Genomic DNA, 17472 nt, shown 5'->3' with positions numbered 1-17472 from the left:
ATTTTGTTAATTGTTAGTTGAAAATTTAGCTGTCCATAAGTAAAACAAAAGGGAAAACGCATCGCAGGCTAACAAAAAGTTATGTGCTGTTTATGTCGACGAAGCCATAAAAGAACGGTGGTGTCAAAATTGGTTTGCCAAATTTGGTGATTTTTCACTCAAAGATGAAAACCACTCTGGTCGTCCAGTTGAAGTGGATGACGACCTAATCAAAGCAATAATCAATTCGGATCGTCACAGTACAACACGTGAGGTTGCAAAGGAGCTTCAGGTATCACATACATGCATTGAAAATCCCTTAACACAACTTGGCTATGTTGAAAAACTGGATACATGAGTTTTTAACGAACTGAAAGAAATGCATTTGTCGCAATGCATTAACAGCTGCGATTTGCTAAAGAAACGTAATGAAAATTAGAGATTTTTAAAACAAATGATAACTGGCGATTGGTTGTTTACAACTATAACAACTAACGAAATTAAACAATTGATAAATCGAAAAGGTCTTGTATTCCATCAAGACATTGTAAGGCCACACACATTTATGGTCACTTGGCAAAAATTATTGGAGCTTGGTTGGGATGTTTTGCCACATCTACCATATAGTCATAGCCTTGCACCATCGGATTACTTTTTGTTTGGATCTTCACAAAACTCCTTGAATGGTAAAAATTTCAATAATGATGATGATGTCAAATCGTATCTGATTCAGTTTTTTTGCTAATAAAAGCCAGAAGTTTTATGAGCGTGGGATTATGATGGCAAAAGGTCATTGATCAAAATGGGCAATACATTACAGAATAAAGTTATTTAGTTCCATGGAAACATTGTCTTTGCGGTTACTTAACTGCCCACCCAATACTTCGAAGATTATCTCTCTGTTGATCTGTACGATTAGCTCGACGATTTCTCGTTTCTAACCTAGCCGTTTCACGGGCTGCTTTTCTGTCTTCTTGTGTTTGAGAAGCACGAACTAAAGCTCTTCTTCGCTCCATACTAACGCGGCGCTCTTCTCGTGCAATTTTTCGTTCTTGCTCAGATAGTTGACTCGCGATATTCCGTTGCCTAACTCCATTACGGCTTCGCTGGGAAAGATGAAATCTTCTAGGACTTGGCATTGTTATGAATAGTAATACTGAATATGTACTCGCACAAAACTACACAAAACAAACAAATTTACTCTTTGCAAACAAATTTAAAGAGTACCTGAACTTTCGAGACAGAGACCATAGTTTAGATAATAGACTGCTACTTTGGATAGTGCACTTTTTAACCTTGGTAATTATTAATCTTAGAAAAATCACAGACAACATAAAAAGACATTTACTTTTTCGTTAACGTAAAATTATAAATTTTGGAGTTGTTTTCGAGAATATAATATACATATAGTATTTGACAGGATGGACAAAAAATGTTTGGCAGGTACGAAACAAAGTAACATTTAGGGAAAATTATTCGACTTTTATAATTATGTTTTCGTCGAGTTTTCATTATTTTTAAGATGTATTCTGCTATTCGGGGCCATGAAAATTGGTAACAAATCTGACTTTGTTTTATATATATAGATTTGGAGGAGACGTAGTCTTCTGTACAGAAGAACTAAGTGTTACTTCATCGGAAGGACGTTTACGCTTAGAAGCAGGTTTGGAGGATTCGTGAGAATCATTGAGGCACTTTAAAGATTTGAAAAATTTTTCGTAGTGCCTAAATGTTTTTAAAGCCATTGCGTGTCTCCCTATAAACTTTAAATAGATCGATTTTACTAAATCTACAATTTAAACAGGACCAACGCAATCCCTTACAGTCGAGAATAGAATCTAAAATTCTACCTATCAGTCCAACACATTTAATATGGGCAAGCCCATCACAACGCCGGCATAAAACATAGCGCTCTGACTCGCCTTTAATGTTACAGTTGGGGAAGTTACAAGACATAATAAACAACAAGAATGAAGATCAAATAAAAGTAGTTTTGTGCACCTAACGGTTGTTAGTATCACCTAAAACTAATTGAGATAGGTACAGGGTTATCTCTCTATTATATTATATATAAAAGTTTTCTGCTGCTGTCGAGAATCAACTAACATAAGAGCGAGCTAGCTTTGCATACCACAAAGGCGCAAAACTCCGCCTAAAAGTCGGCTTTGATTATCTATTATATATAAAAATTTTCTGCTGCTGTCGAGAAGCAACTAACATAAGAGCGTGCTAGCTCGCGCTCGGCGGGGGGCGGACGTAGCCGAGCGTCCCGACGCGCAGCGGAGGGCGCCTAGTATATACTCATGAAATATGAACATATCATACGGTGTATTATATTATATTTAAGATTATGATTTTGTTATCTAATTTGCTTATTATTTTCAAACGTAGATTGCAAATAATAAAAAAAACTTTACGATTCAGAATTGAAAAATATGCATAGTTCTTACTTTTCACACTTATAGGATCAACCCCTAACTTTTAGTTAATAATTTTCATGTATCTATTCTATGAATCAACCAGTTAATCCCGCCAGGTGCCTTCCGTTGTCACTTTTCGACCAGCAAAAGGGTGAAAAAAGTCGACTTATTGGGTATTTTTCACGAACGAAACAGCGCTTGATTGTGCTTTAAATAGACCAAAAATTTGTCACGCAATTTAAATGGCCTCAATCGATTATTTTAATTAATATTTCAAAATATATGTAAAGTAAATGGACAATTGTATCCAACCTGTAAAGATAAATGCTTGTTAGAAAATAACAATCATTGGGACAGCATGCTTGCTGAAGCAGCATTATACTGCATTATTATCGGCGACATGTGCTCCAACCCGATCACAAATGTTGTAGGATAATTAAAATTTTTTGATGATTTGATATTGTATCGACATAGTACAAGGTGAAACGGTCTAACGATATCATTCAGTTAAGCAATGTAGTGGTGATTGCTACTATCAGTCATTTCGATATAAATCGTGAAACGAAATATGGTACTTTTGAATAGGCAGCCACTGTCTCTCACAATGTTCCACTCCTAAATGATGATGATGAATAATTTGCGACCGCATTGTACTGGAAGTATCGGCACGACATAGTCCCCCTATGCGTTTTTTGAATGCACCAGTGTTTCGCTACTTCTTGCTGGGATACGATCAAACAGCAAATTTACTAGATGGAGACAGAATAGCACATTTAGCATTCAAATTAAACCAGATGCAGTGTGCAAAATAAAACCATGGATGAATGCACTATGGCATGCAAATATTCACTTGAAGCATTGAACAGGATATTTAAAGATCCTCCTTCATTAAAAATTACATGCCCCAAACATTGATAGTGTTAGTAATTTCTAAAAATAGTCCCTATAAAATATATTTCTTAAAAATAATTATTTTCAGCTCTCCAGTAGAAAATAGGGATTAATATACGCATCTCAAGGGCCAATAGCTATTATCAAATACCTTGCAAATTATTTTGAAAGAGTAACAAATTTGTAATGAATTTAAGGTACATAAAATATTCCATATAGTAAATGTTTTTATAAATAAAGACGAAAATGTTATAGGAAGTAGAGTACCTTATGAGTACCATATGAATACGTGACAACAGGACATTGCCTGTAATCTCTTTGATTATCAAACGTGTACCGTGGAATATTCGAGTTGGATTCAAATTACTCAAAAAATAATAGGGGAGCCCATTTTCAACCGAAGATTATATGATCCCATTACGGGTATATCCAGAGAATTAGGAACACAATTTGACAGTTTTTATTTCACTTTCATTTTCGTCATCAAAAGTTGCAATTGATTTAAAATACAATACAACAACTGGCAACAACTGTTGAATATAGATATTAGTTTGCAGTTCTATTTTACCATTTCTAATTTTTAGATAATGTTCTTAATATATTTGGGCTGGTTTATCAATTTGCAACTGGCCGCACATACTTATGGTCAATCAAATCATCTCATAACTCACTATAAGAAGAATTGTTTGAACTTTCGTTAATCTCATTGACTTAGCAAGAGCTAAGAATGACCGATCAGTCGGAAATACCCGGAGAGTAGTAATTTCATTGTTTTTTTAATCTTGCATTGTTCTGTGCAATGTTTCGAGAATATTTGTGGGCCATTATGCACTCATTTCAATTAGGATAGAATTTTTTTCAACACTGGATTCCGCTAATTTTTCAGGTTGTTGCGTTTAGCTTATTTTGAATTTCTGTGCATCGTTCGTCTTTCATATTTATGAACAGCTTTGAATTTTAAAAGATAAAATGTATCCTATGTCCATCGCCTGCTAAAGAGGTAGCCCATTTTCAACCAACCCCGTTCAGCCGTTATTGAGTTATATATTATATAAAGAGCGTAACTAATAGGACTTATGCATATACTTGCACCTATTTACATTTTACATATGTATACATATATTAGAGCAGGTTGCAGAATGAGGCAAATATTTTACGGATCGTTCTGAACAATTTTACCTAAGAGAATATATTTCTAAATCCCGTTTCGAGTAAGCGATTTTTAGGCGAAGGTTATAAAAATTTCTTCGTCAGTTTTTGAGATATCCGAATGAAATTGAATACATAGATGTATTTTGAGATCCTATTAGTCATTTTGGAATCGGTCAGAGCGGACAATTACAACATACCTATATGTACATATATTATATAATATTTTTTATTTATTTTATTTAACAAGAAAACTTATTATGAATAATTAATTCACAAAGGGAAGCGCTAAGGCTACTAAGATATATTGGATATTTTATTAGGGTATTCATAAGGTGTCATATTGTAATATTGTCTTATCTTTTATGACTGTCATACCAACGCTGTGGTTGTTTCCCATGCAAAACCACACGGCGAGGTATGTATTTTGAGTGTTCTATTTTATCAGAGTACCTGTCTACTTTTTTATTGTTGATGTTTAAGTGGCTAAAATTAAAGAAATAAATAAATTTCATCAATTTCTTTAATTATATGGAAAGAAGCCACGATATTCAGGAAAATTAAGTTAAAGAGAAGTGAAATATAAAACATATTTTGTTGTTTCTGTGGTTGCAATGTAAACCAAATTGTCGCCATTTCAACATAAAGAAGCTTCAGTTTTATTTTTGTCACTTTTGAATTCTTAATATTTCATTACCAGCTGGTCCAGTGTAAAAATATTACATAATATGACATAGAACAATTAAGGGGTGCTCACAAGTGTCGTATTTTTTAAGACCATTGATATACAACATAAGCCATAAGACGAAGCTTGTGAATTGCCTATATATTTATAAAATTGCTTGAAAATAAGTTCTAAAGTATATCTGAACAATGTCAACAAATAAGGAAGAGCTAAGTTCGGGTGTAACCAAACATTTCAAATGTTTACAACTGCAAGGATCAAATCCAGGGAAATATCATCAATTAATTGATTTTATAAATATATAACTTATACACTGATCGACATGTTTAAACATGGTTTAAACCAAACCATATTTTCCAAACAGTAAAGCATGGTGGCGGTTCAATCATGGTTTGGGGTGTAGGTCGTCTTGTACGCATTGATGGAATCATGCGGAAGAGTAGTATCTTTCACCAAGCCAATGAAACGAAACACATGACTCGCCTTTTAGAATATTAGATAAAACGTCAAAAATTGTCGACCCTTACACGGCTCCCTCGATTAAGGGGGTAAATAAATTTTGGGAGAGGATTCAAGAAATTTAGAATTCAATATCATCCGATTTTGTATCGAAGTATACAAAGAGTATGCCTAACCAGTTGAACGCTTAGTTTAAAGTTTATTTTTGCAAGTTTTTTCTGTCAGTGCTCTTTCTAGTTCAGCTTTGCATCCAACGTCGTACCGAGAAATTTTGCCGAGGCGGATTCTCCAGTTTACAAGGTGCGTTCCAAAGTAGAATCTGCTATCCTTTATAGACTTCCAGTAAAAATTTCATGACATCTCATCTATTGGAAGTGAAGTTATTTATATAATATTTGTCATCGGTACGAAAATGAGCTCCGAACAAAGAGTCAACATTAAATTTTGTTTTAAAATTGGTAAAGCTTTTACCGTAACGTTTCAATTGATGAAACAAGTTTATGGCGATGATTGCCTATCCCGTAGCAGAGTGCACGAGTGGTTTCAACGTTTTCAAAGTGGTCGTGAGGACATAAATGAGAAAATCGCCTGGAGAAGTCAAAAGTGAAGACAATGCTGATTTGTTTTTATGATCCCAAGGGTATTGTCCACAAATACTTTTTTCCATCCGGCCAAAACGTTAATGCGGTATTCTACCTTGGAGTTTTGAAGCGATGGAAGTTGGCGTTTGTTGCACGATAATGCGCCGTCTCATCGATCGACGCTTGTGGCCGATTATTTGAAGAAAAATCAAATTTTAAAAATCAACCATTCCCCGTATTCACCTGATATGGCACCGTGCGACTTCTGCCTTTTCGGAAAAATGCATTTGCCGATGAAAGGAAAGCGTTAAACTTAAATTTAACACATTGTGTCCAAGTTGGTCCAACATGAATCGTAAGATAGTTTAAATCTCCAATTAAAAAAAAAAAATATTATTAAAAATAAAAAAAATATATATCGAAATTTATAAAAAATTAAATAATATTTTTAGTAAAATGCCAAAGAGAAAATTTTTACATTGACAAATATGTGTAAAATTTTTTATATTAAACCTCGAGTATAATTACCGGGTTTCGCTTTTATTTGTAATTAATACTTTCACTGTATTAAATAGTTTATAGTATATGTAAAAGAATTTCATGTATATCATAGCCATAGAATCGCATGACCAAATATACTATCTATAATATGCGAATTAAGCACTGAAATGTGTTGCCAAGTTCAAATCTCGAAAACAACTGAACCGATTTCTCTAATTCTTTTTCTAAAATATTGCTGAAGTTCAAGGATGGTTCTTATGCAGAGAAAAATTTAAAAAAGTTATCATCTATAATACTAGCTCACCCGACGAACTTCGTACCGCCTAACAGTCAATTAATGTCGTGTTACCGTTTAGCTGATCTAATTTAGGCTTTGATGGACGTAATACAATGATACAAAATAAATATGAACATAGATAGATATATAAAATTATTTTATTATGATCAATACATAGAGAAAGAGAATACAAATAAAAATTAAGTACTTCAAACACGTGTTAGGAAAAATAAGATTACATTAAAGTATGATGTGTAGCATGTGATGCACTCGGATTAACTCTGTTCACCCAAGCACGTTGTGGTAAACGACATTCTTTATTTTCTTCTCATAAAACGGATAGTTTACCGACACGTGAACATGCCACGTACAATAGACCATGAGAAAAACATGCATTTTCTAGATTAAGGCCACAAATAGTCAATGATTAGCCCTTTGTTAATCGTCATGGCGAAGGCAAGACGAATCGGAATTGAATTCGATTAAATTTAAAGGGCACATCCGTTGGGATCATCGGAATAAGAACTTCCTCAAACTGGTAGTGTTTTTCGGAAATAGCCAGATAGTAAAATCATTGCACCACCAAAACATCTCGCGCTATTGCGATAGATCTTTTAATGTTCAGTCAAGAGCTTCCAATGCGCGTTTGTGCTCCATTGTACATTCGTCCCATATTATGATTTTTGATGCTACAAAACATTGGCCATTGCGGAGTGCTTCGAAATGTTACATGTCGCTTCAGTAATTGAAGGTTAAATGGCATTTTTAGCGCTGAGTGAGCCGTCAGGCATCCGTCTAACAATGTGACCACAATTCCAGAAGAAGCACTTGCTACCACAATTTCTGATCTCGCACGTACAGTGGTCAAAATCAATGACATGAGGAAAATTTTTCCGTCTTTCCATCCCCGGCAGGGGCATCCAGAAAAAAATAAGCCACCATTTCCAGCATCAATTGCATCAATCAATGTATCATAGACTTCTCTTTGTTTAGGATTCAACTCTGGTACATTCCTTCGAACTGATTGTACTAATTCATGTGAATCATATTCACGTCCACGTTCCAATTCTCTATTAAATGCGTTATTCATTCCGCGATCGGGCACTGTCATTCCTAACCTGACTAACAAACTGCCGCAAATGAGGTAACACATATCTTCGATCAAGGGTAAAGCCTGGTTATGCATCTCCTCATTCGCCTCAATATTAAGATTTCTTATGCTAACACGAATTAAATGTAAAATGTCTTCTGACATGTTATCTTTGTATTTGTTCCACTGGTCACATGGGTACGATGGGAATCATCGAAATGATAATAGCAAATAATGTGCATATCTGATTTGGAGATGCAGAAACAATTGATTCAGCGATTGTTGTGTTCCAATGAGCATCGTTTTCAAGAAAATGTATCTCTTGACATACTGCAGGAAATGTTGGGCACACTATACCATTAACAGTTCGTAGTAATTCAAATGATGGTGGCCCTCGAACATGAACCAACAAGAACCGCAAAGAGAAACATTCATCATTCTTCGGATGACTTGTGTAAATACGACCAAGAACATCAACTGCATGGCCTTGCTTTCGACGTATAGCGTTCCAAGTGTAAAAGCGTGCCATCTCTGAGTACAGCAATGTTCGTGCGAACGGATCGCCTTGACAAATCGCAAAGAAACTGGTCAGTGTTGTCGCTGGAGGTGTTGCGGCACGTTGATCAGCATTCGACGTTGTGAAATAAACTCTCTGACAGTTCTCTAGATGCACCCCTAAATGTACAACAGTGGGATGACGTTCGTGAATAGGGAATGATAATATACGCCAAATTACTTCATTGCACATATCTACCCACTTGATAGCGCGTAATTTCATCGTTGGTATTGGATGTTTGGATACCAAAAATTACCATGTCGCTGTCTTTCGTGACATATTTGCAAATGTATTTAATTGGCTCGATCGAATTACTATACTCAACATTACAAGGTGCCTGGAATGTTTTGATAAGAAGTGGCGAATATTGAACAACCCAACTGTTATCGACCACAAAATCGCTTCCTTTTACTTTAGTTGTGATAGTTCTACCATTATCATCGGGCGATCGACGCTGGATAACCATCGTTGCCTGTGAAGGTCCCTGCCGTCATTTTTCGTGGATACCGTTTGGAGCACTTGCCGTTGACCACGCACGGTGATTGGCGGTTGATGGTGCCACACGGCCCATGAATCATATTCTTTAGTACAACATTATGTAGATCTGGGTTAGTTTCAGGATCAGGAATCTCCGTACCTATGATACCATCCATTTGATCCGGCATAATTCTTTCGAATAACCAAATTAGAATATGTGCATGCGGCAAGCCTCGTTTTTGCATTCAATTGAATACATCCAGCATTGAGTAATCCCAAAGACGTGTTGTTTAACAATGTAATTAATCAGTGACTGGATTTTTTGCTTGAAAACACGTGCGGTGATGTCGTATTGATCACTTGATGTTGGTCCGGGAAGCACCAGCTGAGTAAATTTCATCCATTTTGGATTACATGTAAATGCAATGAATAGATCTGGGCGACCATAATGACGAACATATGTCATTGCATCTTGCGCATATTCATGCAAATGACGCGGGCTACCTGCGCATGTCGTTGATAAAATAGTCAATCGACCAACATCTCCTTCTGAGCTCATTGCATCGCGTAAATGGATATACTCTTCCTAACGCAATTTAGCTTGGTTTCGCCGAATGAAATTCAGGCGCTCCGTTTCGATTTTAACGTACATGTCAACGCAATATTGTTGAAGCAGTCGACGAAATCGCAAAAAATAGATGTCATAATTTTCACGAATTATCAAACGATATGCATTATAAATCATCGAACTAACCTTGTTAGTTTCCTCACCTGAAACAAATACAGTAAAATTTGTATTTTAGAAAAAAAAATCTTTGTCTGTATTCCTTGAAGGGGTAAAGAGAATGTGACCACTAATTTTTGTTCAATATTTTCTAAACCAACAACCCCTAAAGGGCTTACAACCCTTACAGCTACTCTCTGCTAAATTAGTAGTGACAGCTTTTTTGTTGATACCAAAAACAAGCAGAATAAAATGTATATATTAAGTTAAAATGAAAACTATAATATTGATGCTTACCATTCAATGGATTAATCATTTTGATATTGAAATGATATCCATCGTCTCCTTGCCAAAACATCAGCGGGTATTATATTGCGTCATCCTTCACCATCACTTGGCATGCGCTCTAATGCAGTCTTGCACAGCATGATGTTCATGGATCAGTTGCTGCAGATCTTGGAAATTTGCTCTTTTCATAGTTGTGTTGATCGCTTGATGCCGGTCAAGTTGTTCTTCCATATTGACCCTGAATTATATTTGCAGGAATTTATGCTGTGCATCTTCAAAAGGTTGCAATGATCCAATGCGATGGTAAATTTGGCCTTGAATCTGTAAAGTCAAAGGCATAGTTAGATTTACCATCACTTTTGTATTCAAATGGTAACATGAAATTTTTGGTTTAGAGACAAATACAGAAATCTAACAAATTACATTCCAACAATTTTTTACCATCACTGAAAATAAAGTAAAGTTTAAGGTAATAAACATAAATTCATTTGAAAAATGCCATTGTATTTTTGAGTGTTCGCTAGAAAATGTCGTGATTGTTGTGTTTCGCCATAAAGTATGGAACACAAGGGCTCTGGTGACGGAGCCAAAAATTAAAATTTCACTTTGCTACTAAGGCAGCACAAACCAGGCGTTTCACCAGCAAATTTCAATGCGCCACAATGCTGGCAAACAACGTCCATTGGACCAATGCTAACTAAACGATGCAAGCTGTAGTCGATGGTGCAATCATATAGAAGCGCTGCTCGATTCAAGTCAATACTTGAAGCATTTCTTCTTATACTTCGAAGATGATCCCTCTATTGATCCGTATGATTAGCTCGACGATTTCTCGTTTGTAACCTAGCCGTTTCTCGGGCTGCTTCTCTTCCCTCTTGTGTTTGAGAAGCACGAATCGTTCTTGCTCAGATAGATGACTTGCTCAGATAGATGACTCGCGATGTTTTGTTACATAATTGCATTACGGCTTCGCTGGGAAAGATTAGATCTTCTAGGACGCGGCATTGTTATGAATAGTAATACTGAATATGTACTTGCACAAAGCCACACAAAACAAACAGATTTACTCTTTGCAAACAAATTTAAAAAGTACCTAAACTTTCGAGACAGTGACAATAGTTTAGATAATAGACTAATACTTTGGATAGCGCACTTTTTAACCTTGGTAATAAATCTTTAAAAAATCATAGACAACATAAAAAGACATTTAGGTTTTCGTTAACCTATAAAATAAATTTAAGAAATTGTTTTCGGAAATACAATAGTATATCACTGATTACTACTTTGGATAGTGCACTTTTTAACCTTAGTAATTATTAATCTTAGAAAAATCACAGACAACATAAAAAGGCATTTCCTTTTTCGTTAACGTATAAAATAAATCTTAGAAATTGTTTTCTAAAATATAATCTTAAATTTATACAAAAAAAATTTATGAACGCACGCGTAAACTTTAATAATTGGTCATTATTTCTGAACGCATGTCAACCATTACTTATAGTATTTGGCAGGACGGACAACAATTGTTTGGCAGGTACGAAGCAAAGTAACATTTAGGGAAAATGATTCATCTTTTATAATAATGTTTTCGTCGAGGTTTCTTTATTTTTAAGATGTATTATGATAAAAATCCAACGAACCAAAAACCACGAAAATTGGTCTAGCCAATCTCGAATTATAAGTGTTGTAACAAACCCGACTTTGTTTTATATTATCTATAGACTAGAGGACTCCGTCTACGCGTTACTGTGGCTATTTGTGCTTGATTTGGAAGTGATCCGCCAGGTTATTCTTACACCGCAAATAACGTTTTCGTTTTTATTCATAAATATAATTTTGCTGTATTGGATAGTTTATAATTAATTTATACCTTAGCCACAACAAAGTGTGGACGGGGTCCTCTAGTTTCTGATATACCTATATGTTTTAGTACAAACTTGAATATTATAAAAAAATATTTTGGTATAATACCTTGAAACTGGGCATGAAATTTGATGATGTGATCTGGAAACAGTTGTTATATTTCTGAATGTTGGCCAAGAAGGGCTTAGAATCATTTTCAATCCCAGAAACTAAAGAGCGTAAAGGATCTGGTGGTGGGACCAATTCTGGCAATTTTACTTTGTCTCCAACACAACATAAGTCATTAGATTCACCAGTGTATCTTAACCCCTTACAATATTTACAAAATATTTTCATTTCTGCAATTGTAACCGATTTGTCGACACAGTAATCAATTGCTGGATCATAGTGGAATGCAACTCGTTCAAGAATCGCAGGAGCACGGCGTCTGCGGATTCGCTCAATTTCATTATATCTCGCTAGCTGTTGTTGTGTTTGATGTGCACGAACTCGTTGCATTCTAAGCCTATCTCGACATCGTAAATTGTAATTAATGAATCTTACTTTGTTAAATTTTTAAATATCATTTTAATTCTTCTTTACTATTTTTTGTTTCTTATCAAAGTGAGAAATTGTCTCTCAATACTTGGTCACTATCACAAAGCATCACCAAAGTAAAGAAAGATATCGCGCACGTAGCCACAAAGATAACTAACAAAGATCGATAACTCAATATCATAATCGTTTTTTCGGTTTTTGGAAGTGTGACAGATTAGATTGACATATTTGTTGATTGTCAAATCTAATTTAAAATATTATGATTCCGTTCAGAAATTTAATTTGTTACAAAACTTAAGATTTATCAATCTTATAAAAAAACTAAATCTGAGAGATTAACAATAGAAGTTAGCCAAAATTAAGTTTCTCCAAGCCGAACACTATTTTGTACTATGTATTTTGTGACTATGCAATTTTCTTTTGTGACTTTGCAATTTAGTCGACTTCACGATTCACTTTGGTAAAGTTTCGGAGGGTTTTTAAACCTTCCCTTAATCTCCTCAAACATTTCAAAACCACGATAAAATAAATCCGTTCAGCTGTTCTCGAGATTTAGCGAGACTAACGAGCAGCAATTCATTTTTATGTATATAGATAAATTATTGTATATGAACGAGAGTCAAGTTAGTTACAATATTTATAACCCAAGAACGGTTCAATTCAACGGCTGAAAATTAACTGGGAGATTACTTATAACCAGGTGGTGGACTTAGGATACTTTTTATCTCTTTATGTTAAAAGTCAATACGATTCTTAATACAAAAATTATATTTTAAACTTCAAGCATGGGTTCAAAATTTATTTGAAGATTTTATTACTTAAAAAACAAAAACCATAACAATAACAATAACTTCTGGCGAGTCAACAAAGACGTGTGTGGCCTGGCGTTGTCTTGATGGAACACAATTCGGAATCTGTTGATCAAAGAAGGCCTCTTCTGGATCAAGCGGTCCAGCTGTTGGTAGTAGAGGGCCAAATTGAGCGTTTGGCCATAGGGGAGCACCTCGTAGTAGATGATTCCTTGCCAATCCCACCAAACACACAGCAAAACCTTCCTGGCCATCAATCAGGTCTTGGCCACCATCTGGGTCGCTTTCCCGAGCTTTGACCACGACCGTTTGCGCTCGATGTGGTCATAAGTGACCCATTTTTTATTGCCAGTCACAATCCGCTTCAGAAACGGGTCGATTTTGTTGCGATTCTGCAGCGATTTGCAGATGGAAATTCGGTCCATCATGTTTTTTGCGTTAGTTCGTGTGACACCCAAACATCGATCTCTTTTTTGAATCCAAGGTTATGCAAATGGTTCCAAACGATTTTCTGGCTTATCTTTAGTTCCTCAGCAATTAAATAAGTGCTCACGTGACGGTCTGTTTCCACTATTTCCATGATTTTAACGCAATTTTCGACGACAGGCCTCCCGACGCGTGGTGCATCTTTGACATCGAAATTACCGGAATCGAAACCTCGCAAATCACTTTTGTGCTACACGTTCGTTTACAGTATCGGGCCCATAAACTAAATTAATGTTTTCAGCCGCTTTGGCTGCTTTTTCGCTTTGATCGAAGAAAAATTGTAAAATATAGCGAATTTTATCTTTGTTGGTGTGCATCTTTGACGAGCGCTCACAAGACAAACTTTTAGCGCGAATAAACATGTTTTCAGCGCCGTATAGTATGACATGATGCGACACGTAACTTTTTACTTGACCAATATAATTTTCACAATTATTTCTCTGGCGTAATATCATTTCAAATAATATTAAGAAATATATTTTTAATTTCAGTTTCAATTTGGCTCAAATAATGACGGAGACGAGTCAAGAATGGAATCGAAAAAGGTATGTATAAATTCAGCTCAGTGCTTGTAAATGTATATTCAAATTATTATATAAGGGCCAACAAATATCTCGATAGCTAATATATTTCTTCCATATCTACGTCAATTAGTTTAAATGTTACAAATAATATATAATTTCCATAATTATTGCATTGGTATAATATCATAACATTAGTCTAAAATAATATTAATAAATATACTTTTGCAACATATTACTATAGAGTATACTAGTTTTGTTTACCTACCAGCTGTTTGTATCATCTAACACTAGTCTAGATAGATATATGGTTATATTGTATATATATAAAAAATAAGGAGGACGAGACGAGTTGAATTGCGGATGTCTGTCTGTCCACCGGTCCATCTATCTGTGCAAGCTGTAACTTGAGTAAAAATTGAGATATCGTAATGAAGCTCGGTACATATATTTCTTGGCAAGAAACTGAGGACGTGTTCGTAGATGGACGCAACCGATCCACTGCCCACAAATCGCCATTATTCGAAAATTTGTAAAATTCTATCACTGTAATTTGATACAGGGGATTGCAGTAGCAAGCGGCACTTGTAATAAAACTCTAATAGGTTAAGATACTTCATAAGCCACTGTATGAACTTATACCACACATAAATATCGGACGATATTCTGGTTATTTTAATGAAATTTAGAAGGCAATTTTTTCTAATGACAGTGTATTTTTGTGCCTTAATCGGATTAAATAAGCAGAAAACTTGCCTTAATTTCCATATAACTAATATCCAAGATTTTGAAACATCCAGCTGACTTTTCTCCTTATATACGTATGTTTATATTATATTTAAATATTTATAAAATTGCATCATCAAATCCGGGAATACATTGATTTAATAAGTATATAACTCAACACTGACCGACATATTGATTAAACCAAACCATGTCTCCCTAACAGTAAAGCATAGCGGGTTAATCATTGTTTGGGGTGTATCACCAAAACTGGTGTTAGGCGTCTTGTACGCATTGATAGAATCATGCGTAAGAGTAGTTCATTTTACAACGAAATTTGCCGACAGTCATCGAAGATTTGGGTCTTGCCGCTGAAAAAGTTATCTTTCAGCAAGACAATGACACGAAACACTTGACCCTCCTTGTAGAATATTAGATAAAACGTCAAAAATGTTTGACCCTTACATAGCGCCCTGGATCACCGTATATAAATCCAATCGAAAATTTGTAGAATCATGTTAAGACGCAGCTAGCGAAGTACCTTAATCCTCTAAAGGAGGTAAATTAGTTTTGTAGGCGGATTCAAGAAGTTTAGAATTCAATATCCTCCGATTTTGTATCGAAATATACAAAGAGTTAACCAGTGGAACGCTTAATTTCATGTTTTTAATAGTACTAGTTTAGTTTAAAGTTTAGCTTTGCAACTATTTTCTGTGTGTGCTTCTTTTAGATTAGCTTTGCATCCAACGTCGTGCCGAGATATTTATTCCGAGGTGGATACTCCAATATTTCGTGTACATAAGGGATTAAGTCTACTTTTGTTAGTGCAGTTTACGTGTGTTGACTTTATCTCGTTAAAGGTTACGCACCATCTCTCTGTTCATATCAATATTTGGTTGATTGAAGTTATAATTCTGTTAGATGATTCACTTCATTTTTGCCGGTCGTAGTAATGCAGGTATCATTGGCTATAGTGACAATTGTGCTGTTTGTCAGCGCAGGAATATCGCTAGGGAACAAGATATATGGGAGTGGTCCTAGGAGATTTCCTTGAGTTCAGTGGCGGATTTACAGATTTGGCGGCTGTAGTTTTTTTAGTTTTGCCGCCCCTACTACCACTAAAATTTGATAGCTTTGTTTAAGTTTTCATAAATTATACTTTCTATCTTTAAAAATATATATTCTATATTAAAAATATGTTTAAATTATAAAAGCATTACGATAACTTTCTGCGGGAGTTTGAATTCGCAAAATCATTGATTAGGTCGTAAAGTGTTTAGATTTTCTTGACTTAAGGTCGATCGTAGATAGTTCTTTACTCTCTTCAAGCAAGAAAAACTTCTCTCACCAGAACAAATTTTTTTGCTGGCGTACATAAAGCAATACGAAGTGCTATATCCAAGTTTGGATAAATAAAGATGTTGTCGCATGAAAGAAGACAGACTTTTCAATGAACCTTATTAAAATTCTTTCCGAGGACAGGTAGGCTTGAAAGTGTACGCATTCCTAAACTAAGTCTGTTTTTAAATCATTAGGATACGTTTCTTCCAAAAAACTGGCTTTTTCTGTCAGACAATTAAATAAGTGCTCACGTGACGGTCTGTTTCCACTATTTCCATGATTTTAACGCAATTTTCGACGATAGGCCTCCCGACGCGTGGTGCATCTTTGACATCGAAATTACCGGAATCGAAACCTCGCAAATCACTTTTGTGCTACACGTTCGTTTACAGTATCGGGCCCATAAACTAAATTAATGTTTTCAGCCGCTTTGGCTGCTTTTTTGCTTTGATCGAAGAAAAATTGTAAAATATAGCGAATTTTATCTTTGTTGGTGTGCATCTTTGACGAGCGCTCACAAGACAAACATTTAGCGCGAATAAACATGTTTTCAGAGCCGTATAGTATGACATGATGCGACACGTAACTTTTTACTTGACCAATATAATTTTCACAATTATTTCTCTGGCGTAATATCATTTCAAATAATATTAAGAAATATATTTTTAATTTCAGTTTCAATTTGGCTCAAATAATGACGGAGACAAGTCAAGAATGGAATCGAAAAAAGTATGTATAAATTCAGCTCAGTGCTTGTAAATGTATATTCAAATTATTATATAAGGGCCAACAAATATCTCGATAGCTAATATATTTCTTCCATATCTACGTCAATTAGTTTAAATGTTACAAATAATATATAATTTCCATAATTATTGCATTGGTATAATATCATAACATTAGTCTAAAATAATATTAATAAATATACTTTTGCAACATATTACTATAGAGTATACTAGTTTTGTTTACCTACCAGCTGTTTGTATCATCTAACACTAGTCTAGATAGATATATGGTTATATTGTATATATATAAAAAATAAGGAGGACGAGACGAGTTGCATTGCGGATGTCTGTCTGTCCACCGGTCCATCTATCTGTGCAAGCTGTAACTTG

The 17472-nt window shown here is 35.0% G+C and overlaps 1 long non-coding RNA gene across 1 annotated transcript in view; it reads left to right on the top strand.

The window, feature by feature from the left end:
- The window catches only part of LOC138858297 (uncharacterized), an 84520-nt gene extending 67432 nt beyond the window's left edge, over nucleotides 1-17088 (top strand). Inside the window, exons 2-3 of the long non-coding RNA XR_011397446.1 lie at nucleotides 14264-14317; nucleotides 17033-17088. This is a non-coding gene — a long non-coding RNA (uncharacterized lncRNA). The remainder of the gene's footprint in view (nucleotides 1-14263; nucleotides 14318-17032) is intronic.
- The last annotated feature ends 384 nt before the right edge of the window (nucleotides 17089-17472 follow it).

This window comes from Bactrocera oleae, chromosome Y (genome assembly GCF_042242935.1).
Source record: "Bactrocera oleae isolate idBacOlea1 chromosome Y, idBacOlea1, whole genome shotgun sequence".
Taxonomy (NCBI): domain Eukaryota; kingdom Metazoa; phylum Arthropoda; class Insecta; order Diptera; family Tephritidae; genus Bactrocera; species Bactrocera oleae.
Note: the sequence above shows the minus strand (reverse complement) of the source record. Positions and strands in the feature narration are given on the sequence as shown.